The sequence below is a fragment of the Balaenoptera acutorostrata genome, chromosome 13 (genome assembly GCF_949987535.1).
Source record: "Balaenoptera acutorostrata chromosome 13, mBalAcu1.1, whole genome shotgun sequence".
NCBI lineage: Eukaryota > Metazoa > Chordata > Mammalia > Artiodactyla > Balaenopteridae > Balaenoptera > Balaenoptera acutorostrata.
Window position 1 is genome coordinate 73905083 of NC_080076.1, and position 23216 is coordinate 73928298.

At 52.5% G+C, this 23216-nt stretch overlaps 1 protein-coding gene across 6 annotated transcripts in view; it reads right to left on the bottom strand.

Annotated features, from left to right (window-relative positions):
- The window catches only part of CMKLR1 (chemerin chemokine-like receptor 1), a 40098-nt gene that overhangs the window by 12970 nt on the left and 3912 nt on the right, over positions 1–23216 (bottom strand). The window contains exon 1 of one of the 6 annotated variants that reach the window (XM_057527426.1): positions 18493–18550. The exons of 2 other annotated variants lie outside the window; for them this stretch is intronic. The gene's annotated coding sequence lies outside the window, so the exon portion shown is untranslated. Of the gene's footprint in view, positions 1–9623; positions 9773–18398; positions 18551–23216 lie in introns of those variants that run through there. 3 more of the 6 variants (XM_057527425.1, XM_057527421.1, XM_057527423.1) reach the window with 3 other exon arrangements.

Sequence of the window (23216 nt, forward strand, 5' to 3'; positions counted from 1 at the left end):
GGGCATTCTGTTTTGTAGCCGGGGAAACAGAGGTCCAGGGGAGGGACTGACCCTCCCTGAGCCTCAGAGAAGAGGGCCTTAGCCTGTCTTGCACGTGATGTATCCCAGAGCCTAGAAGTCGGCCTGGCGCCTCACACACCTTATGCCTCACCACTCCGCGTCCCCCTCTCGGCATAGATTTGCAAACGAAGCCTCACTCAGAGAGGTGAAGGGACTCGCCCCCGCTCACACAGCCTTTCAGCATCAGCCCAGGGTTTGAACCAAGGACTCTCTGACCCCCAAACCTTGGCTATTTCTACTTGCCCAAGATCACAGCCTCAGCCAGCAGGTGAAACATAAGGGGGCCTTCCAGGCATCACTGTCCCCATCACAAATGGCCCTCCTCAGCGGCGTCCCCACCTCCCCCAGGCCCTGCCAACCAGCTTTGGTCCTGATAGCTTGGCCTCTGCCACAGTCCCCTGGCTGGTCCCATCCACCAGTCCCTCATCCTTCAGGGCAGAGAGAGGGGGGCCTCCCAGCCCCACAGCCGGCTCCAAGAGATACTCAGGGCTTACCATCCCTGGATCCCTAGCCCTGAGAGACTCAGGAATCTCGAAACCACACAGCAGCAGCCGTTCCAGCCACAGCCCTGGCTGCCAGCGCTGGGACAGAATTAGCTCTGTGTTGGGAGAAAATTTCCTCCCTGGTCCCACGCCCACACCCGGGAGCTCTGGCTGAGTCACCGTAGTGGGGATCGAAGGCACTGGCTGCCTAACAGCCTGCCCCATTTTCTCTGGGTTGGGATGGGGCTGCGCTTGGGCTTAGGACTCTGCAGCGGTGGGCAAAAGCAAGGAGCTTATGCCCTTCAACGTGGGCAACCTGCTTGCTCAGAGGCCCCAGGAAACCTCCAGTGCCTGATGGGAGCACAGAAACAGGAGACCGCCTCCCCCCCCGCCAAATGTCCACTCCGCTGCCTGGATCCCCCCCATTAGAATGATCCATGCCTTCTCCCCAATGTGCTCTGTCCTCAAATTCACTGCTCCCTGCTCTGTGCCCTGCAGGCTGAGCTGTAGGAATAATATTATTAACTACCTGCCCTCTGACCTCCAGTTGAGTTAATCCATGAAGGCCCAGCAGGGGCTGCAGGACAGGAAGAAAGCAGGTCGGGTGTTTATTGTCCCGGTGACCTCCCTGCAGGGTCTCCATGAGTCGGTCACAGCTACACAACCTGGGTCCCAGTAACCAGTCCCTCCCTGACCCCTCGGCCTAAGGGCAGGAAGGTCTCCTTGTAGCTTAGACCTGGGGTCTAAGATACAAGGATACATCATTTATGCTGTCCACACTTTCTAAGTCCTCCCTTGCCTAAGCACTCATCAAGTCCCCATTTGAGTGGGTCATCTGTTTCCCGCTGAGACCCTGACCCAGAATCCAGACTCTCCGTGTCTCCCCCTCCGACACCCACACGTCTGTTTCCTAAACAGCTCACAAATCTGTCCATCATTTCTGCCCGCCTGGGTGAGTGCTAGAGACCCCTAACCAGCATGTCACTTCCGCTATGATTTCATTTTCCACCTAGTAGCTGGAGAGACCGTTTCAAAATGCAAACCGCATCACAGCTCTGCCCGCTTAAAAGCCCCTGGCAGCTCCCCTTTGTTCTTAGAACAATGCTCACTCCTTACCAATGTCCCGGAGGCCCAAGCAGTCTGGCCCCTGCCTACCCTAGGACTGAGCCGAGGCTGGCCCCAGAGAGAATCCTGACTCGGAAGCAGATTCCTGGCCCAGGTAGAGTGCGGACTCTTCCTTGCAAACCCAGCCCCACTATTTTACTGCAGACCCAGCAGCTATTCCAGCCACAAAAGACCCCCAAGATTATTTGGATGTACGTCTCTCTTTGGACATATGTCCAAGATTGTTTGGACATATGTTGTTTGGACGTATGTCTCTCTTTGTTTGGACGTTTGTCTCTCTTTCCAGGCCAAAAAGCTATTCTGGCCCCCACCGTGGGTCCAATGCACAAACACTACGAATTCTCCCGGCCACTCAGCTTACATCCAAAGCGGTCAGGGAAATAGCCTGGGTGTCTCCCCCATAAACAGTGCCCCAGCCCCTGGAGGTGGCCTGTAAACAGATTTTCTCCCATGCTTATAACCCACTGGACTGGGAGGCCCAGCACCCCATTCGCTTAATCCCCTGAAGTCAGCCTTGAGTCCACTCACGCAAATAATCCCCGAGCTGTGTACACAGAGTATCTGGAAGGCAGCAGGCACAGGGGTTTTACGTGAGCCGCTCAGGATGTGGTTGGAGGAGGCTGCCAGTGGTGGTCGCCGTCTCCCCAGTGCTGGCAATGCCCTCAGTGTTCTGCTCATGGCGTGGGCTTGGAGCCCAGACTCTGAGTGGCTCCTGGGTGCCCTGCGAGTTGTCATAGTTCCAGCCCCTGTCCCCCTAAATCCAGGCCAGCACAGCCCACCTTCAGCCCTGAGGGCCAGGCTGCATCTGATACCGCCCCAGAGCATGGCTTCTCCTCCGGGTACCTTGGGACGCGTGGAAGGGAGCAGCCAAAGGAACTGTCCCCATCTTTAGTGCCCCAACCTGCTGCGGGAGAGAAGGGCAAGGAAGCTGAAGACTGGCCTCATCTGCTTCTGCAGCCCTTCTTTGCAGCCCCTCCCTCTCTCTCTGTTACTCTGAGAACCTTACCAGGCCCCTGAAAGTCACTCCTGGACATTCCGGTAAAGAGCTTTTGACCCTAGAATGCCAGGGTTAAATATTATAATAATCACCAAAATATCAATATTTTATTGAGCACCTACTATATATGCCAGGACATTGAGAAACACCTTATGTGTATCATCTCACACAAACCCAGGGGGATTATTATGGCCATTTTAGAGTTGAGGAAGCCAAGGCCAGAGAGGTTAAGAGTCTTACCCAAAGTCACGTGGCTAGTGAGAGGCAGAGGTAGGATTTGAACCCAGATTAAGAATACAGTGCTATTTCTTTTATACCTTACAGGATCTACTTGGCAAATGTCTTTAGATAAATCCCTGACCATTTGGGGCCTTGGTTTCCCCAACTATAAAACAAGGAGGTTGGAGTTGATGGTGTCAAAGGCTCTCTTCCAGCTTTAAAATATGCCATAATTGAATGGGCCAAGTGTCTGTCTATTCCCAGCCTTGTGCCCATAAGAAGATAGCATGGCTCAGCTCCACGCTGTGTGACCCCAGACAAGTTGCTTTACTTCTCTGAGCTATAGTTGGGTTGCCTATAAAATGGCAATAATAAAACCTTCCTTTCAGAAAATCCAGGGATCTGGATGAAGTGATCTCTTGGGACCCCTTGCAGGTCTAAGATCTCTGGGATGGAGGTTCAAGGTTAATTTACAAGCCTCCCCACCACCAAGACCCCAAGTCTGGGGTCCTTACTGACTGTGACAGTGTTGTCTCAGACTCGCCCCCCCTCCCCCTTCCCAGCTGCACAGTGGCTAAAAGCCCATACTTGAAAGTCAGCCAGACCAGGTTTAAAGGCCCTTCCTCATTCAGTGACTGTGGACATATTACCTCTCTTCTCCAAGCCTCAGTGTGCTCATTGGTAAAATGGGGCTGATATTATTACCTCCCTCCTAGGGTTACAGTGAGCATATCACGAAATGATGATGTGAACGTGGTATCTGGTGCACAGCAGGTGCTCAGCAAACGTTTGTATAGAAAAATCAGATGGTGACGTGTCTGTGAGATCCACTAGCATCCCTGTCTCATGGAGGGGAGAAAGCCAGGCCGGATATCCAGTTTGCAGATTCTGAACCAAAGCAAAGGGCTGTGTTACCAGGAAGCCCACGGAGCTCAAAGATGAGCCTGGATGGTGTCTGGAAGTAGAGGAGGGCTGGGAGCCAGCCAGCGGTTGCTCTCAGCCTCCTCCTTCCAGACCAGATGCCGCCCGGGGCCGGATGAGGAAACGGTGGCTACTGCCATTCCCTCCCCCTCTCGGCCCCGTCTCCCTTCCTGGCATCCCCACATCCTCTGCCAGAGCTTCTGCAAAGCATTTTTCAACTTGACTATAGTCCCTCGGTTAAAACAAGCATTGTCCCACTTCTGTCTGCACAGGGCATTAAAGCTTAACAAGGAAGTGCCTGGGCTATGTGGCCTCGGGCCCATTCTCCACATCTCCAACCTTCCGTTTCCAACCTGGCGCATAGAGATGGCCCAACATACTGTGAAGATGAAGGAAAATGATCTACATGAAGCACCTAGCAAAACAGCCAGCCGCTCATAGGGCCTCAGATGATGCCAATTCCCCCTTATGCCCATTTAACAGGTAAGAAAACTGAGATTCAAACAAGTTTCATGATCTTTCCCAAAGTTACCCAGAAAGTGAGCAATGGGTATAATCAGGAGCTCTAGGCTGGACTTTGGGCTTCTCCTCTCCTGGTTTTCCCTGGGATCATGTTCCATATCACTTAGAACTAGATTTCAATTCCAGCTCCAGCACTTAGAGACTGTGTGACTTTGTACAGGTTGCTTCACCTCTCTGAGCCTCAGGCTCCTCATCCATAGCATCTTTCTCTAGGAGTTGTGAGAATACAATAAAACAAGGCTGGTAAAGTGCTTGGCATTGTGCCTGCCAGGATCACAATTACCAATACTATTAATACCAGTAATTAGTAATATTACAGGAAAGGGGGGGGGATTTATCTCACAGTGGTGAAACTGGAAAATATGTTTCCACCCTCTTGGTGCGGTCCTTTATTTTAGGATCCAAGGAGAACTTGGCAGGACACAGCCTTTTCTGGAATCCCCAGAATGTCAGGGAATGTTGGGTAAATTGGAGACACCAGGAGGCTGCAGCGTCAGGTCACGGACCCCTTTCCAGCCTTCTCCCGTGTCCCATCTGCTCGTCGCCTGAGCAGCCCTGAGGCCCCAGCACATCTAGACAAGAGCAGCCCTGCCCAGGCCCCTCACTGTCTGCCCAACAGCCCTGTTCACTCCAGGCCACTTTGTTTCGGAGACTTCCTGCCTCTGGCCTGGAACGTTCTCCTCCATGGCCCTGTCACAGGAGGAAGTGTGCGCAGCATGGGCCTGGGGTTCCAGGAGTGCGGTTTGGCACCTTTGCCTGGGAGAGGTCAGAAAACAGAAGCCCTCTTGGAGGGTGAGAGAGGGGAAGGGAGGGCGAGGTGGGGTCCCTTCCAGACAGGCTGACTCAAACCCTCCAGGAGGCTGAGAAACTTCCGACAAGATGGTCTTGACATTGGGCTAATGGAAAGCTCAGAAGGCCAAGGATTCTTCCCTCCAATTCTCCAATCCTCCTCTCTCCCTTCCTCCATCCTTCCAAGAAATATTTATTAAACACCTATTGTGTGCCAAGCCCAGATCCAGATCAAGATCCAGGGGCTACAGCAGGGAATAAAATGGACACATCGCTTCCCTGGAGGGGCTGGCATTCTCAAGGGTGAGGATTGGGTAACAAACAGGTAAACAAATTTGTAATAAAGAAGACAATCACCTCTAGAGCCAAACTGCCTGGGTTTGAACCCCTGCCCTGCCACTCACCAGCTGTGTTACTGTGGGCAAGTCACCACACCTCTCTGTGCCTCAGTTTCCTCATCTGAAAAATGGGGGTGATAGCTCTTTCCTCATAGGGTTGTTATGAGGATTAAATGAGTTTATGTTGGTAATGTTTAGAAGCATGCCTGGTTCATTGGAAGCACCATGTAAGTGCTGGAAAAATGAAACGAATATAACAGGTGGTGGTATATTCTATGAACTAAAATATAAAGAGGAGTGGGGCATAGAGATGGGGGTGGGGTGCTATTTTAGGCAGAGTGTTCCGAGAAGGCCTCTCTGATACGGAGACCTTTGAGCAGACTTGAATACAGGGAGAGGGAGACATATCACTATCTGATGGAAGAGCACTTCAGGCAGTGCGAAGGGTAAGTGCAAAGGCCCTGAGGCAGGAGCAGGTTTAGCAGGTTCAAGAAACAGCATGGATCCATTCATTCAAACATCCATTCAATAAGCAGCTAGTGAATACCTTCTAAGTGTCACACTCCTTGTTGGAGACTGTGGGAGTCTATGCCCCCAAGTAGGGGAGGTGGGTGCGGGAACATGGCATAGTCAGTGCTCTGAGATGTCACCTAAAATCCAGACTTCCAGCAAACCAGACCTATTGGGCCTGCATCACAGACAGGATGGGGTTCTTGGCAGCCTCCCTATCAACCCCTTGACTCTGGGGCAATGAGTCTGCTGTGATTCACCATGGAGCCTGCCCTGGCTCTCTACTGTTGTCGAAACAAGAGCAAGATGAGAGAAAGATGAACAAAATCATTCTCACTTTCAGTTTTAATGGGAGAGTGTGGATTTCTTTGTGGGAGTGGAGGATGTTCCGATGTTAGTCAATCGTGTCTCCTGCCTGACCTTGTTGCTGGCTGAGTCTGTGGCCCTGGCTCTGTACAAAGCGAAGGGAAGGTAGCCAGGGAAATCAGGGGAGGCTTCTGGGAGGAAGTGACATTTGAGCTGAGGCTTGAGGGGTACGAAGCCTTTGCTTAATGGAGCAGTGGAGGGAGAAGGCATCTCCGCAGAGGAAACTGTGTGCAAAGGTACAGAGGCTGGGTAACGTGAGGTTAGATTGTGTGTGGGTGTCTGTGCGTGTGTGTCTGTGTGTATGTGGTGGGGATTTTGCGGGGATGGCAGGAGACATGGCTGAGAAAAGAAGAGGGGTTCAGATTATGAGACCTCCTGCAATCTACCAAATTTATCCTGTGGGCAATAGGGAGCCATGGGTGGTTTTTAAGCAGAGGGATGTCCATTTTTCTAAACAACCCCAGCTCTAACCCAGGTGGCTCATACAGAGACTGCATTGGAAGAGGGGAGACTGGAGGCAAGAGGCTAGCGAGAGACCTGATGAGCTGAGTGAGAATCCCCCACCAGCTCCAGGTCCACTCAGAAGTGGCAGTTTTTGGAGGCTTCAGAAATCAAGGGTCCCATCACAGAGCCGGGGAGTCTGGCAATCTCCCCATTTTCTTGAGGGAATTCTTCCTCAGCCGGCATGGGCACATTTGCCTCAAGAGCCGTTTCCATGGCAACTGCCAATTCTCCAAGAAAAATCTTGGATGAGCAGAGGAGTAGGGACAGGATACACCAAAATGAGTCTTCATGGAAGAAGCCAGGTCACACTGGCCAGTCCCAGGGGCTGAGACCCAACCCCAGCCACAGAATCCCGGATGCCACAGACGAAATCTGGTCACCATGGCAACACTGATTCCGCATCCTTGGGTATCACTGGGGATGGGGAGAGACAGGAGGGAGGAAATGCCAAGGGGCAGCCAGATCAGTAGCTTACAAGGTATGCTAATCCTAGGATGGGTGTGAGAGGCAGGTAAGTGAAGAACATGGGTGCAGATGAAAGAGCAGCCTCTGGGGTCTGATTTTTGGATTTAGAAAGGCATCCCCTACCCAAAAATTGATGCCTGGTAAACCCTGTTGCTAAGCCTTGAATTCCACCATTAGAGTTCTACTTTTAACTCCCCCACAATTAACTGCAGTAAAAGTAATAATGGCCTGGGGGCCAACACCCCCCCCCCCCACCGCCATTCACTGGCTCAGGCTGGTTGGGGGCAAGGCTGGAGCGGTTGTGGGTGTGGAGAGAAGCGAGGGAGAGAATAGTTTATGCTAAATGATGGGGGTGGCGGGACATCTCAAGGATGCAACCTGATCCCCCCCTCCCCATCTTCCACTCCAGCAAACCTGAGGAGTGCATTGAGGGCTGAGCTTAGAGACCAAACTGACAGAACCTCCCATTGTGTCCCTGGTTTGCTGTGTGACTTTAGGCAAGCACTTTCCCTCTCTGATCAGGCCTCAGTTTCCACATCTCTAAAATGGACAGGTTGGACTGAGAGAGGAAGACTTTGGAGTGGAGGAAAGAGAGAGTAGGAAAGCAAAGAAAGTTGGGGTGCAGTGTGGAGGAATTATGGGGGTTGCAGAGCTATGAAAGACAAAAGGCAGAAATGTTGCTATTATGTAACCATTAGCTATTCCTTGAAATAGGATTTGGGGGGAAGGTTAGACATCCAGCCCATCAAACTCAGGCTCTCACTGAGGCCAGACGGTGGAGGGGCTGAGTGCTCAGCTGGGGAGCCAGGCTGCCTGGGGTTAATCTCAGCAGTGGGACTAGGGGAGGATCATTTACCTGCCCTCTGCCTCAGTTTCCCTATTTGCAAAGTGGGGGAAATAGTAATACCTCTTGCACTGAACTATTCTGGGATTAAATAACTTGACATACGTAGAGCGCATAGCATAGGTCCTGGTTCTTGTTATCTCACTATTGATGAAACAAGGCTGAAAGGATCTACGTGTGTGCGCATGTGCCTGATCCTGACGTTACCAAGTTCCAGGGAAGGGATGTTAAGGGGAAAAGGCAGCCCAGATCAGGAGGCTGGGTGGAGATAAGCTGTAAAAAGAGGAAGGGAGGGCCCCTGGCTGTGAGCACTGAACTCTGTTCCCCTTAGCCAGCCCGAGGGAGGTCAGCGACATGCACACACCCACCCAGGACAGGGCGGCAGGGTTCATGGGAAGCTGCCGGCTGGGTTCAGGGAGGGGCCACAGGGGGAACCTTGGACCCCAAGTCCTTCCAAGACGACCCACTCCCTTGTGCCCCCAGGAGCCCAGTGTCCCTTGAACGCGTGGCGGTCAAGGCCTCTGGGCATTTGCTCTTACAGGTTCCTCTGCTGGGGGTTAGAGGAACCTTTTCTTGCCCTCTTGCTCCTCCCAGCCTCACTACACACTGGACAAAAAGACAGGCAGAACAGAGAGCAAGTGGTAAGAAGACAGAGAATGATCCTGCTGGCATGTGCCAGACGTCCGGCTGGATGCTTTGCCTTCCTTATCCCCCCATCGCCTGACCAGCTCCCCACCCAAGGCGGGGATGGTTATTATCCCCACTTAACAGGTGTTGAAACTGAGGCTCTGAAAGGAGCCTGGTCAGGATCACCAGACAGCCCTGGTGGAGCCAGGACTTGAACTTGGATCTGTGGTCTCCAGAGCCCGTGCTCCAGTGCACCCCGGCTGCAATCCACACAGCTGTTTACAGTGTTCTCCTGTCCTTATCGCAGTGCTTCTAAGCATCCTGGGTGGGCTGCTAGCCTCTTTCACTGCTAGGCCGTGACAAGCCTTCAGGCCGCATCCCTTCCTCTCCCTCCTTCGTCCCCGGGTTCCCAGGTGCAGCCCTGGTGGGGGAGGAATCTAAACCACTGAGAGGCGGGGGGTGGGAGGTGGTGGTAACAGTGGCCCTTACTTGTCAGGCGCCGACTGTGTACCCAGTGCCTCTACTCAGAACAAACCTTTAAGGTGGGTATTTTCATTGCCATTTTGCAGATGTGGAAACTGAGGCCCAGAAAAGCAAAGCCACTAGCCCAAGATCCCACACCTAGGAAGAGGCAGAGGTAAGATTTGAACCTGGGCTGTTCTGACACAGGGGCCCACACCTTCAATCACCGTGACTGCCCTCGATGTCCTGCGACTCGCCGGCTGGGGACTCCACTGTGTGCAAGGCCCTCTGTTTTTGCGCCCGCTGACTCCCCCGTGCACAGGGCAGGCAGGGAAGCCGTGTCGCACATAGCCACAACCCCACCTCAAAGAGCCCTCAGTGACCCGACTCACCCACCTCTGGCCAGTGCAGTCGCCACACGCCAGGCTCCAGGGCAGGCAGGGGGCTGCAGAGGCATGTCCAGCCAGGAGGAGCCCGGAGAGATCCTGCAGGGCTGAGCCGCCCCAGCCGCGCCCCACCCAGGCTGCCAGCACCAGGCACAGGGCCCCTGGGGCACTCAGGCAGGCTCTGGCCCCTTGGAATTGCCTGGCTCCAGCCCAGGCAGCTGACGGAAGGGCTGGCATTGGTGGAGTGTGTAGGAGATCCCCACCCTGTTCCCAGGCTTGGGGGGAGGAGGGACAGGCTGCCCTCCCCCTTGACCCTGTAACTGTGCTGTCACCTTTTCCCAAGGAGAAACTCAGCCTTGCCCCAGAAAGGGTCTCGCTGGGAAAACTGCCCCCCACCCTCAGTGGAAAAAACAAGACAGCTGAAGCCCAGAGGAAATGTCAGAATCCTTAAAAGCCACTGCTGGAGAGGCTATAGGATCGAGGGGTCTGCCACCCCCATGTTACAGAAAAAGGAAACTGGCTCAGAGCAGCAGAGGGCTTAAGCCTCACGTAGCTGCAGCAAAGCCAGGTGCCAAGGCCAGCCTGACCCCTGAGATCTCGGGCCATGACTCAGTCTCTTCATCTGCAAAGCGGGCCGTTGTAAAGCTTACGTGAGATCACAAATGCAGGGTATATAGGTTGACCAGTCATCCCAGTTTGGGGGTGTCCTGAGAAATAGGACTTTTGGTGCTAAAACCAGAACGTTCCAGGCAAATCAGGACAGGTAGGTGGCCCTGCCTATATAAAAATCCCAGGTCCAAAAAACACACCCCGTGGCTGTGATGTTTAAAGGAAGCTACTTCTGGAGTCGCATAACACTGAGTTTGTATTCTAGCTCTGTCATCATTTTAAAAAAAGCAACAACTTTGTTTTATTTTTTCATTCAGTTAAATTCGACAAATCTCTGCCAGGCACTGTGCTAGGTGTGGGGATGCTGTAGAGAGCAGAATGGGCAAAAACCAGTGCCTGGTAGAGCTTAGAAAGACACAAGACATCATCACACAGGCAGCAGGAAGGGGAGCCCTCCTGGTAAGCTGCTTGGTTTCTGAGGCTTGGTTTCACCTCGAAATGGGGGACCATCCACTTAGAACCTCCTGTCGGGCATCCCCTGGGCCCTCAAGTCATCACTCAGAAATAAAATCATCAGAAAAAAACCTCTCCCTGGGTTCTGCTATTTTCCAGAGAAGGTTGCCCTTCTCTCTCTTCCCCCATCCCCACAGCAGAACTTTTAGAAAAACCCATCAAGTCATTAGAAAGCTCTTCCTTTTTTTACTAAACTGAACTCCAGCAACCTGCCACATTCCCCTCAGCCTGGGTCAGCCCCCTGGAGTCACACAGGATAAGCCGGCCACCTCCTTCCCCTGGCAGCGGCCACTTCCTCACTTTAACCTTGGCCAGCACTTCCTCTGCATCATTCTTAACCCCTTACCTGCTGGTCCCTACAGCTGGGACCGCTCTTTCCCCGGGCAGGGAGAGGGGTGTTTGCAGGCTGCTTTTGCTTGCAGGTTTGTCAAATTTTTTGTTTGCTTATGTACCGGCTTGGTCCCAAGGGAGAGATAAAGCTCCAAAGAGGCTCATGTATCCAAGGGAACGTAAATTAAAAGTGAGAGTGGGGGCTTCCCTGGTGGCGCAGTGTTTGAGAATCTGCCTGCTAATGCAGGGGACACGGGTTCGAGCCCTGGTCTGGGAGGATCCCACATGCCGCGGAGCGACTAGGCCCGTGAGCCACAACTACTGAGCCTGTGCGTCTGGAGCCTGTGCTCCGCAACAAGAGAGGCCGCGATAGTGAGAGGCCCGCGCACCGCGATGAAGAGTGGCCCCCGCTTGCCGCAGCTGGAGAAAGCCCTCGCACAGAAACGAAGACCCAACACAGCCATAAATTAAAAAAAAAAAAAAAAAGTGAGAGTGAAAGGAGGAAGGGAAACATGGGTGGAGACAGAAAACGGAGCCAGGGCTGAGGGGAAAAATGCAGACAATAAGTAATGTCCTAAATACTTAGCCTGGGTGGGCCACACAGTGGACTCACAGACTCCTGGTCTGGAAAAGAAAAACCAATGACAGAAGTCACGTGCCCCTTGGCTCAAAACAGACCCACTTCGGGGAAGGCGAAACCTTCGGGGACCAGGAGCAGAGGGACCCTGCCCGGAGCTCCGTGTGGAGAGGACCCAGCGTGATGTGCAGGCCAGCATCCTCAGCGACATGCTGACGGCAGATGCAGGCTTGAGGTTCCGATGTTTCAGGAGAGGCTTCCAAACACTGGCTGCCTGAATACAATACCCCCTCCTGTAAGCTGGCAGCTCTGCCCCAAAAGGCCATTCAGTAGGAGCTGCTTTCCCCAGACGTGCCAAGGAAGGAGTGACTATTTGCTTTGGTCTAGACATCCAGGGTTATGCATTGCTTAATGGGAAGAAATTTCTAGAATGTCTGGGAAAGGGCCTGAAGTGTGTGGCCCTCAAGGCATTCTCACTGATGCCGTTTCTCTGAACTGATGTCTTGATACTATAAGCAGCGGAGAGCAGGACATTATTCTCTGTGACAAATGCTAGAACCCAGCCATGCTTTCCACCAGCCAGAGACGGGCCTGGGGTGTCATGATGCTCACTGCCCTGGGCTTGCTTGTCTGTTACCCTGTTCTATGGTAAAAGGATGCTGACAAGGACACTCACGACTCCTACAAGCATGGGTTTTCAGTCATTACCTTCTCCAGAGGATCTCTGTGTCCACTGAATATTAGCCCATGAGGACATATTTCTTTCCTACAAACACTTCATCGAGGGGTCAAGCATTCAAGGATTCTCTTGGAATGAGATGGCAAATCCACTGTGAGACATCAGCTGGACCGGCCGTGGCCACAGGGGCCACTGGGAGCACATGTCAGCCACCAGGATGACACGGATGCTGGAGGAAAGAGTGGGTCCTACATAAACCTCAAACATGACCCTCTCAGACCAGGTTCAAGGAGACCAGAAGGAACTTTCTCCTTGTGACATCGAGGAAGCTGGAGTCAGGTAGAGTAGGCTTAAAATCCCAAATATGTTCTTGTGATGGTCAAAGAGATAACGGTGATGAAAGCCACGGACATTAGCGTTTATAATATCTCTTCACAGTGGCACTTGCTTTAGCCTAATGGGCATCCAGTCACAATTCTAAGTTGGCTTTTTAAATTTAAATTTTTGACTAAGCTACACAACTCCATCTACTTGGTGATGTTCAAAATTATCTAAAATTATAAAAAGGTTAGAATGCAAATCCTCATTCTATCCTGCCACCATCTACCCAGTCCCCACTGTACCCAAATCCTTTTGTTTCTTATGTCTCCTTCCAGAGTGTCTTTAAACAAATACAAATATATATCCAAGTTCTTCCCTCTTTTGCATAAAAGTTGGTCTATTACACACACTATTTTACAACTTGTCTTTCTTACCTAACAATATAACTTGGAGATGATTTCATATCAGTGTGTAAAAAGCACCCATCCTTTTTGATGGCTGCATAGTATTCCATTATTGGATTTGCCTTCATTTACTTAACCAGTCTCCTGGGCACGGGCACTTGGCTTGTTTCCAGTCTCTTACTGTTAGAGTTCATCATCGTGTATGTGTTACAGTATTACATGAAATCATTGTGTGTGTGTGTGTGTGTCATTCCCCACTTATTCTTAATAGTGTCTGGGGCTCTCAAACCCTTTCTTTTATGATGAGCAAACAAGTCTTAAGCCCTTCCTTTGCACTGGCTATGCTGTGATTTAATCCATCAAAAAAAAAAAAAAGCTTCAGAGCCATGTAGACTGGGATCAGAAATGAATTCTGCAGTGTATGAAACTATCTGCAGAGTGTGGGAGACAAATTTAGGCCCGAGGCACCCTCAACAACCCCAAAGGGTAGATCTGGAGCCTGTAGGTTCCCAGAGAAGAAGGCACTCAGGCTGGAGGAGGCACAGAACAGGGTAGTGACAGACCAGTCAGCAGATTTCTGGGGTCGACCCCGAGCTCAGAGCCTGGAGCCTGAGCCCATGGGAAGCCATTTTCTGGAGCTGGCTTGGCCGCCTTGAGCAGCCCCCAGCAGCTGCCGACTTGAAGCTGTTTTCTGCTTTCATTCTGTTTTAAAATAAGGCCGTGATCGCATTCCTGGAGTGTGGAGAAACCTCTCCCCTCCATGAACGGGCCCTGGCCATCCCCGCCCCTCAGGAAAGGATCCAAAATAATTTTCCACCCATTTCTCATGAAGAACAAATCTTGGCGGGCAACAGAGTGCCCACCCCACGCCCAGGCACTCCTTGTCTCTCCCTTATAGGACTCACATCTTCCCAACTTGGGACGGGCCCCAAGTGGCTGACAGAAGAGCCTTTGTCTCCCTCATCCCTCTTCCTCACCCTCCTGCCAAGAATCCTGGCAATGTCTCACTGGTGTAGGTTTCCAAGGGCCCCCGCAGTTTGTAGCCACAAGTGGGGACCCTTGAAACCGCCGTGATGCTGAGCCGTGGGAACCATCACCGTGAGCCCTCAGGATCCTTCCCATCTCTCACTTTGCTCCAGCCTCCCAAGGGCCCTGATACTACCCTCACCTCACAACTGAGGAAACTAAAGCTCAGAGGGGGGTCAAGCAACTTGCCCAAGGTCACACAGTTAAAAAATGGAGGAACCAGGACTTGAACCCAAAGCCATGCTCAACGTGTGATAGTGAAGAGGGCAGGCTCTGGAGCTGGGCAATCCAAGTTCAAATCCCAGTTCTGCCACTTACGACTTGTGAGACTTCTTTGTTGCTTAAATTCTCTGTGCCTCACTTTCCCGATCTGCAAGACTGAACAGTAATACTACATACCTCACAGAGTTGGTATTAGAATTAAATAAGAGAAGGAATACAGAGCATCCAGAACAATGCCTGGTCCACGTTAAGTTCTCAGTAAATAATCTATCACTGTTTCTATTATTAGTGTTGTCAAGTATGATTACGATTCTTACGATTGCCTGGCATTGCCCCAGACATGAATGTGGTACAGTCATAAGGGAGTGTGAGTATACAAAACCTCGTCTCAGAGCTTCTTTCACACTGAGGTGTAAATATCTGCTCACAGATTACATATTTCTCATTCATACATTCAGGAAACCTCACGGAGCCCATATTATCTGCCAGGTAGCAGGCAAGCAGCTAGGAATACAAAGATATAATTCCAAGTCCTAAGAAACCCAAAGCCAGGTTCCTCCTCCCTCTGCTCCTCTTTCCATGGCCAGAATCATAGATACTTACTCCACTTTGGCCTTCCTCTCCCCAGCTCCCACCTTCTAAGGAAATGAACGAGCAACTTGAAATGAGCCCACCCCTCAGGTGAGGTCCACAGCCACACTAGCTCCGCCCACCATCCTGCTCCCCTCCCCCCAAGCCAGGACACCCTCCCTGCTGCGAGCATTCATTCATTCATCCATTCTATAACAGGAATAGAAGCTGCGCCCTAGAAGCTCTAGCACAGTCACATTCAAAGAAACAGTCCAGCAGCCATAAGCACTTATAAATAATTCAAATTTTACTGCCATCTCTCAAAGAACCACAAAGAATATTGTAGTAGGTGTTGGTAGCCCAGATCCCCTTTACCAGAGGGGGGCACCCATCCCACAGCTGCAGAGAACGCTAGATATCACAGCTCACCGTTGCCCCCTTCTCCTGAGAACTGCCCTCAGCCAAGCAGGAGCTGCTTCTCCCCGACTGCCATGGGGTACAATTCAGGCTCCAGAGTCCACCCACCCCCCTGGTAACAGGCTGAGGCTAGTCTCCACCTGAGACCATATTCTTGCTGACCTCCTCCCTGTGCCCGATCCCTGAATGCAAATTTAAGTGTGTGCCCCCCACAAACCCACTAATCAGGATAAATAATACTTTCATGCAGTATTGAAAAATCGAAGCTAATGCATAAAAGGCACGATGAGCAAAATATCAAAATGTTCAATAAAGATGAGATCCAACCCTGAAATGGCATGACCCTGCCTCCCTTCCCTCACCAAATCCCAGCCCTGCCTGAGACACACCCTCACCACCTCCCCTTCACCAAATCCTCACCTCAGGCTCTGCTTCTGGGGAGCCCCCGCCTAAGACAGATATCCAGCTCAGAAGCCACAACAAGCCTCTTGGGACTGTCTTTTACTCATTCCTCTCCTGTGTATCCACCACCTCGACAGAGGCCCTACGACCCCTTCTCAACTCCTCCCCACTCAGCCCCCTTCCCACCAAAATCTCGCCCTCTGTCCCAGCCAGAGCAGGCTCCCTTCACCCCTTCCCAGCCCCCTCCTGTGTCCTTCTGACCCACGATCAGCATCTCCCCCTTTCATTCTCTCTCCCCCAGTCCTCTCCCTCCCCGCCCACTGCCTGGCCTCTGAGTCATGACGGAGGCCTCACATGGCAACCGTGGCATCCTGTTGCCCCCGTAGGGAGCCCATGGTGTGCCAGGTACGTCCTCCTCTCTGAAGTCCAGCCCTGGCGCTGGCAGCCGGAGCCTTCATCTCCACGCCCAATTTCTCAGTTCTTTCTGGGCGCCCCACCTCAGCTGCACCCGTGCCCTCCCTCACCTCAAAGGAGCCCAAGAGACCCTCTGAGCTCAGGCGAACTCCTGAACCAGTTACATTTCCCAAATGCTTCTGAGACTGTCCTAGACTTACCACTTTTCTAGGTTTGCCAAGTAAGGGCACGGCAGAATTAAAACTGTCTTTGACCATCTTCACCATTTCAGAAAACAAACAGTATGTTAATACCGACAAAAATCGATGGGACATGGACTCATCCTTCTCAGCTGAAAATATTTCACTTTGTGAAAAAAACAATCACCCGATTGTCTGTGTTCTCTCTTTTCGTTTCTCTGCAGGCTGGTAAAAAGTTGGCCACAGACAGGTTCCAGTGGGCCGGGGTTCTCAACCCCCCTTTCGACATCAGGGGAAACTGAGACCCACAGAGCAGCTCTGTCTTTCCCGTCCAAACCCACGTCCTTGAATCTTCCCCGGAGGGAAACCATGCTGAGGTAGGAGCCCTGGGTTCCAGGCCCAACTCTACTCCTAATTTTCAAAGAATCTGCACAAATCTCTTCCCCTCTCTGAGCCTCGAACCTGTAGATATTTCAGATGACCCTGAAGATGCCCTCTGGTCCAGCATTGAGGACATGGGGCTCAGACCCTGCCCGAGCTCAGGAGCCAGCACGGCTGAAGAAATGGTCTGGACACCCAGGCTTCTTTCTCTGACATCACGTTTGGGCCTCAGTTTCCTCTAATGGGAATGCAAGTGTTGTGGTTAATGCTGTCTGGGTTCAAACTCTGGCTCTGCCTTTACCAGCTGTGTGACCTTGGGCAAGTCACTTAACCTCTCTGTGCCTCTGTTTCCTCACCTACACAGCAGAGAAGCAAGGGAAGGGGACTCAATTGTCTGTGAGTGTCCCCCCTCAGACCTGACGATCCATGCATTCTCTACCCCAAGTTTCTCCAAATGAACCACAGAGATAAGAATCAGGTGAGGGCCCTCTCCCTGGAGCTGAGCCAAAGATTTCCAAGGGACACAATTTTGGTCTTTAAACGGACGGGAATATTACGATGTTGAACACAAAAGTCCCATGCTTTTGTTTTTTTTTTACAAAGTGTATGTCCTCAAAAGAATTATGTGTGTTTTAAAAATAAGGCACATGACCTCAAAATAACTTTAGTCAGGGTTGGTTTTCCGTAAGGGAAAGAGGGGGCTTCAAGTGATGCCCCAGATCCTGTCCTCCAAAATATCAGGGGGTGGCCCTCTGCTGTTGGGGCTCATGTGTTCATTCCCTCACTAAGGGTTAATGAGGGCCCACGATTCAGGGTGCAGGTAAGTGCTTGGTTTTGCCCAAAGATGCTCCATCCGCTCCAGCTCTGGAAGATGTTGGTTGGCTCAGAGCACCGGCTGCCGAAGAAAGGAGGGGGGAGGGGAGAGGAGTGGAGGGAGAGCCAGAAGGGCTGGAGGGGTCCCGGGGGCAGGAGGTGCATTGAGAAGGCAGGGGCCAGGCAGCCAGCCTTCTACTCCGTTCCCCACAGTGGCCCTGCTCTGCACCCCATGAGCTTCAGAGCCCCCTAAGGAACCCGAGTGTCTGGGGTGCCCCCAGCATTTCCATACGACATCCTAGGGGAGAAAGCAGCCAACCACCGTCCCCCCACCCCGACCAGGGGAGCCAGAGGACGCCCAAAGAGGCCTTTCAGATGCTTCCAGAACTGATGGCTGCCCCAGGGCCAGGGCCGCCTTTGACGTCAGCCCTGCATCCTTACAACCACCAGAGATGGAGCTGACGCAGCCCCAGTTATCAAGAACACGGCTCTCAGCGAGGCACAGCGACTTGCCAAAGCGCCACAGCAAGAAAGCAGAGCTTCTCACTAAATCTGCCCCATTGCCAGGGACACGGACACCTAGAGACAAAGTTGTGAACGCCACATGCTTACCGAGCTCTGGGCCCCCAGCTAAGTGCATCCCCCACATGAACGCCCAATTCCAACTTCCCCAACCCCAGGTTCTTTCCTTTAAACAAATGGCACGGCAAATACCAAAATAACAAAGATAAAAAATAAAATAAAATGTGCCCTCCCCTAGACCCATGTCCCCCCCCCCAACCAAAGGCCCTGTGAGGCAGTGTCGTTCCCATTTCACAGATGAGGAAACCAAGGCTGCAGAACTAGGAAGGCGAGGAATTTGAAGCCAAGCAGTCGGATTCCAGAAGCTCCAACCACCATGCCATCCTGCCTCTCCAAACACACCTTGACGAGCTGTGCTTCTCCCCCTGGTCTCCCGGCACCGGCTCCAATGCCCACACAGGGAAGGAAGGATGCCCGAGTGAGGGAACAGTTTTACCAGTTCAGCAGAAGGTGACAGGGACCCCAGTCTCTTCTTCCAGGTCACAGGACACAGCCTTAACCACCCTCAATCACCACGGCCCGTGGTCTCTGGCAGAAAGCCGCAGGCAGGCAGGCAGGCAGGCAAGCAGTGTAGACATGGGTGTGCCAAGATTGCAACACTTACCCTCATGGCCTCCCAGCCCTGCTAGGTTTCTCTGAGCTCTGATGATGTGCAGCTTTGTCACATTAAAAAAAAAAAAAAGTCAACACAATTCTACAAGAAAAGGGAGGAACAGAGAGGTCCCAGTGGAGGTATGAGGAAGTGGTAACACAGACGTCCATGGAACTGACTCAGTCACTGCCTGTCATCAGGTCCTTGAAGCAGGGGAGGCTGCCGCTTACTAACCTCCAGGAAGATCCCGGGCCAAAGGCTCCCCTCACCTGTGTCCACAGAGCCTGAGGGTCCACCACTGTGGACACGCTGTGCTGGCTTAAGGCACCAGGCTCACAAACCCCTCTCCTGCGAGCTGTCATCAGCTGCAAACACCTCAGGGTGAAGGAGTGGATCCCTCTGGTTTTCAGTGGAACATCTGGATGAGAAGAGTCTTCTGAGGGATGGGGCATGAGATTCATAAGTTTTGATCGAGCTATCAAAGATAAATGAGATAACCCTGACTGGTGTAGGGAGAGTCTGTGGCATCAGTGGAAAGGCCTGGAAATCACAGAGGAGGAGGGTAGGTGAGCTCTGGAGAAGGGACCAGGAGAATAGGAACAGCCCTTGTGGTGTCCAGGTAAACGAAGGGCGAGGCATCAGGAGCCTGACTCCTTTCGTTGTGAGCTGTGTGGCCTTAGGGAGTCAATTAACCTCTCTGAGCCTCAATCTGAGCCTTATCCTTCACAGGAAAAAAATAGCTGCCAACAGTCTGGGGCTTGGAGCAGAAAGGGGTGATTAAAGAATTCAATCTCATTTCAGGAAGTATTTACCAAGGACCTGCCACGTACCCCATTTTCAGGGCCCAGAAGTCTTTGCAGGGACCCACTAAGTGTGGGACCGAGTGCTAAGCCCTTTACATGGATTATCTCCTTTAATTCTCACCACACAACTCAGGGCAGAACCTGCCAACACTCTCATTTACAAGTGGGGAAACCGAGGCTGAGAGAGAGGAACCGACCCGAGATCACCCAGCTGGTCATCAAGCGACTCAGGATTCGAACCCAGGTCTGCCTTACTCCAAACTGAATCATTACTCTGAGGGCCCCATCAAAGCACAAAAAGCCAGGGCCACTGGAGACGGGACGTGTTCCCAAGGCAGAGAGGGAGGCTGTGAATTAGGGAATGGAGGAGGGGTGAGCACACATGTTTTCTCCAGGCCTCAGTTTCCTCAGCTGTAAAATGGGACCGTTTGCCCCATCTCCCACATTTCTGACGGGTCTGTGTGATACCAGGAGAGGAACGACTGGCCCCCGAAGAGGATCTTGGAGGCGGGAAGCAGGATTGGGCAGAAGTCCGGCGTGGTCTCGGCGAATGAAAGCTACCTGTCCCTTCAGACAGTGGAAACAATACAAAAACTCTTGGAAGGAGAAATTTGGGGGCGCTGCTGGCTTCCCAGCCCCCTGGAAAGCGTGAGCTGCCAGAGCTGGGAGGGGGCCGAGAATATGGAGCAGACAGGATGTGTGGAGCCAGGGCCAGCCCAGTGGGACGGGGAGGAGGCCCCGGGCCCCAGCCTGATGAATCCCCTCCCCCCAGGCCCGCTAGGAGTCAGTGATGGGGAGATGAGCAGCACCGCCCAGCCAGGCTCAGGGAAGCTGCCCTACCCTTCTCCAGGGCCCTGGTGCTGATTTCCCTCGTGTCTGAGGTTTTTCACAGGAGGGCAGGGAAACACAGAAAAACAAAGGCCCGTTTAAGTCAGTCAGGCCCCACTGGTCCCAGGAAAAGAGAGACCTGTGATCTGGGGTCTCTACCCAGACCCTGCCGTGTTTTCAGGCCAAGCCGGGAAGTGGAGGGGAAGCTTGGGGTGAAGCTCCGACCCTGACACCATCCACACCTGCCATTTCTAGCCTCTCACAGCTCAGGACTTCCGGCCCCCGCTGCTCCGCCCACCACCTGAGCCAGCCCCTCATGCTCAGGCCGCATTTGGTCTTCAGCCCCAACTCTGTGCCACTCTGCATCTCACGTAAGCCAGCCAACACCCCCCCCCCATGAGGAAAACCCTTTAATCACCCCCAATTTACAGTGGAGGAAACAGGCTCAGAGAAGTTAAGTGTCCTCTCCAAGGTCTCACAGCCAGCGAGGGCAGAAGTGGGTTTCAAAACAGGTCCGTGAGCTGGCAGAGTCCCGCTTCTACCCCGGGTGGCCGTTTCTTTCTTACTCAAGGGATGTCGTTTTTCTTCCTGACCCAAATCCCTGACCATTGAAGAAGGCCCCCTGTGAGTTGCATCTGTCATAGAAGAGACTGAAAATTGCCTGAACTCCCCGAAGACCTGCTCTTGACGTCAGTCAGCTCTACCCCCCAGCGATGGCGGGGGCCAGCGGACCCTTCAATGCCCAGCCCGGTTCATCTGGCTCCGGTGGGCAGTGGCCAAGTCCCTCTCCCCGCAGTAAACATACCCCAGGCCGGCCACAGGTGCCACCCTAAGCCAACTCTCTTTAACCCTGAAGGAAACACCTCGTTTCTCCCAAGTTCCGCGCCTACAGCTGTCAGCAAGTCCTGGATGTGCTAGGAGAGGAGACCCAGCATTCAGCCAGGAAAGCCACCAATGCAAAGAAATATTCTCTCCTCCGAGCTGGTTTCTGGACCAGACAACCAAGGAGATGAAGCCACTAACCAACATGCCCTTCTGCCAAGTTGGAATTTCAAACTCAATTAACTTGAGATTGTCTGGAATCTTCACTCATCCAGATGTTCAAGTTTAAGCACCAAGTTTGGCGAGGGCAAGGTCTGGGGACAGCAAGATGCTGTTCCGGTGAGATGGGGCATACTGGACCACCCAGAAAGTTGCGTGGGACCTTCAAGGCCCTGCAGAACATCCGGGCTCCCTCCGGCTGTGCCCTGCTTCCATTCGCCTCATCAGATACTCCTCACTCGTCAAGCCTCCAAATCTCTGCTCACGTTGCTCTCCCAGCCAGAAATATGTTTTACTTCTGGCCAAGTTTTCCTCCAGGCACTCAAGGCCAACTCATCCTTGGAACCAGCTCAGATACATGCTCCCTTCTCCAGACACTATTTCCTGACTTCCCCGATCAAAGCTACCCCCTCTTTGCTCCCGGGGTAGTTTGGGCACTGAATGCACCAGGCAGGCACGGATGGGAGTGTCTTCAACAATCGAAAAGGCCTGGGTCGAAAAGGCCCAGGTGAAACTCCTTTGAGACTTCTGACCTCCAGAAAGGTATGATTATAAACGTGTATTGTTTTAAGCCACAGAGTTTGCAGCGGTTGTTATAGCAGCAGCGGGCTCATACACTGACTATCTGAGCAATTTGTTCATCCCACACCCCGGAATTCATAGGTTCTGACAACTGTTCAAACAAATTCTGATAACAAGGGATGGGCGTATTTTCAATGTTCCCTGGCCCTAACCACCACCCCCAGATCACTGATTGAACACTGCAGAACTCAACAACTCTGACACAAGCGGAAACTGAGGCTCAAAGAGGTCATGTGACTTGCTCACCCAGGTGGTTGGTTCCCAAGACCAGAACCCAGGTCTGCCTGGCTACGCCCCACCAGGCCTCCTGTGTCTCTGACCCCTGAGCTCCAGGAGGAAAAACTGAGCACGCTAGCCACTGTTTCTTGCACCAGTTGCCCCGCCACCCACCCAACCCGCCTCCTTGCACAAGAGCTGCTCTCAGCGGGATCCCAGGGCCAAGATCAGAGGACCCAAGTCACGTACCCCAAGAAAGCAGAACCGATTCTGACATTCTGCCTGGATAGCAGCTGACCCTTCTGCTGAGTCAGCTGCTGATACTTCCAAGGTTGCCAGAGTGTCTATGGTGGGTGGGACACCCCCCACTGCCCACAGAGCCCAGAACTCCCCCATGGGGCAAGCCATGAAGCCAGGAGACTGACCGAAATGACCTTTTCTATCCTGGGAACCCGAGGTCACAGGGCACAAGATGCCCACATCAGCCCCTGCGTACAAACGTGAATATCAGTGCCCACTTCCCCGGCAATAAAAATAGAAGCGCCTTCGTTGAGCTGGCCATGTGCTGTGCTCGTGTATATTTTTATGTATATTAACTCATTTAACCCCCAACAACCCTGTGAAGTAGTAGACCCTGAGAGTATCCGCCCCCCTTAGAGATGAGGACTCGGAGGAGGAAGGAGGTTAAAAGGCAGAGACGGGGTCTGAACCCTAGAGCAGGTGGCTGTGGAGTTCATGCCATGTCACGCTGTCAGCCGATGCCAGCCTGACATTAATGTTTCTTTCTTTGACAGCACTGTGTAGAATTAACATGGCCTCTGGCTTCCATCCAGCAGGGCAAGAAATTCTACTCTTCCTCTATCATGCTTGTGCCCAACGCTGCAAAAATATAGAGGTTCCAAAAGAGAAGTATTGTAAATTAACTGGTGTCCTAATTTTGCCTGAAAACAGCACGTCCTGGGAGCCAGAAGCCAACCCTGCATCCCAGGCCCAAGGCTAGGGCCTCACCCTCAGCCAGGGGCACATAAGGAGTCCTGACCTGGGAACCAGAGCCCCGGGTCTTAATCCTACCAACTGACCTTGGGAATGTCGCTCAAC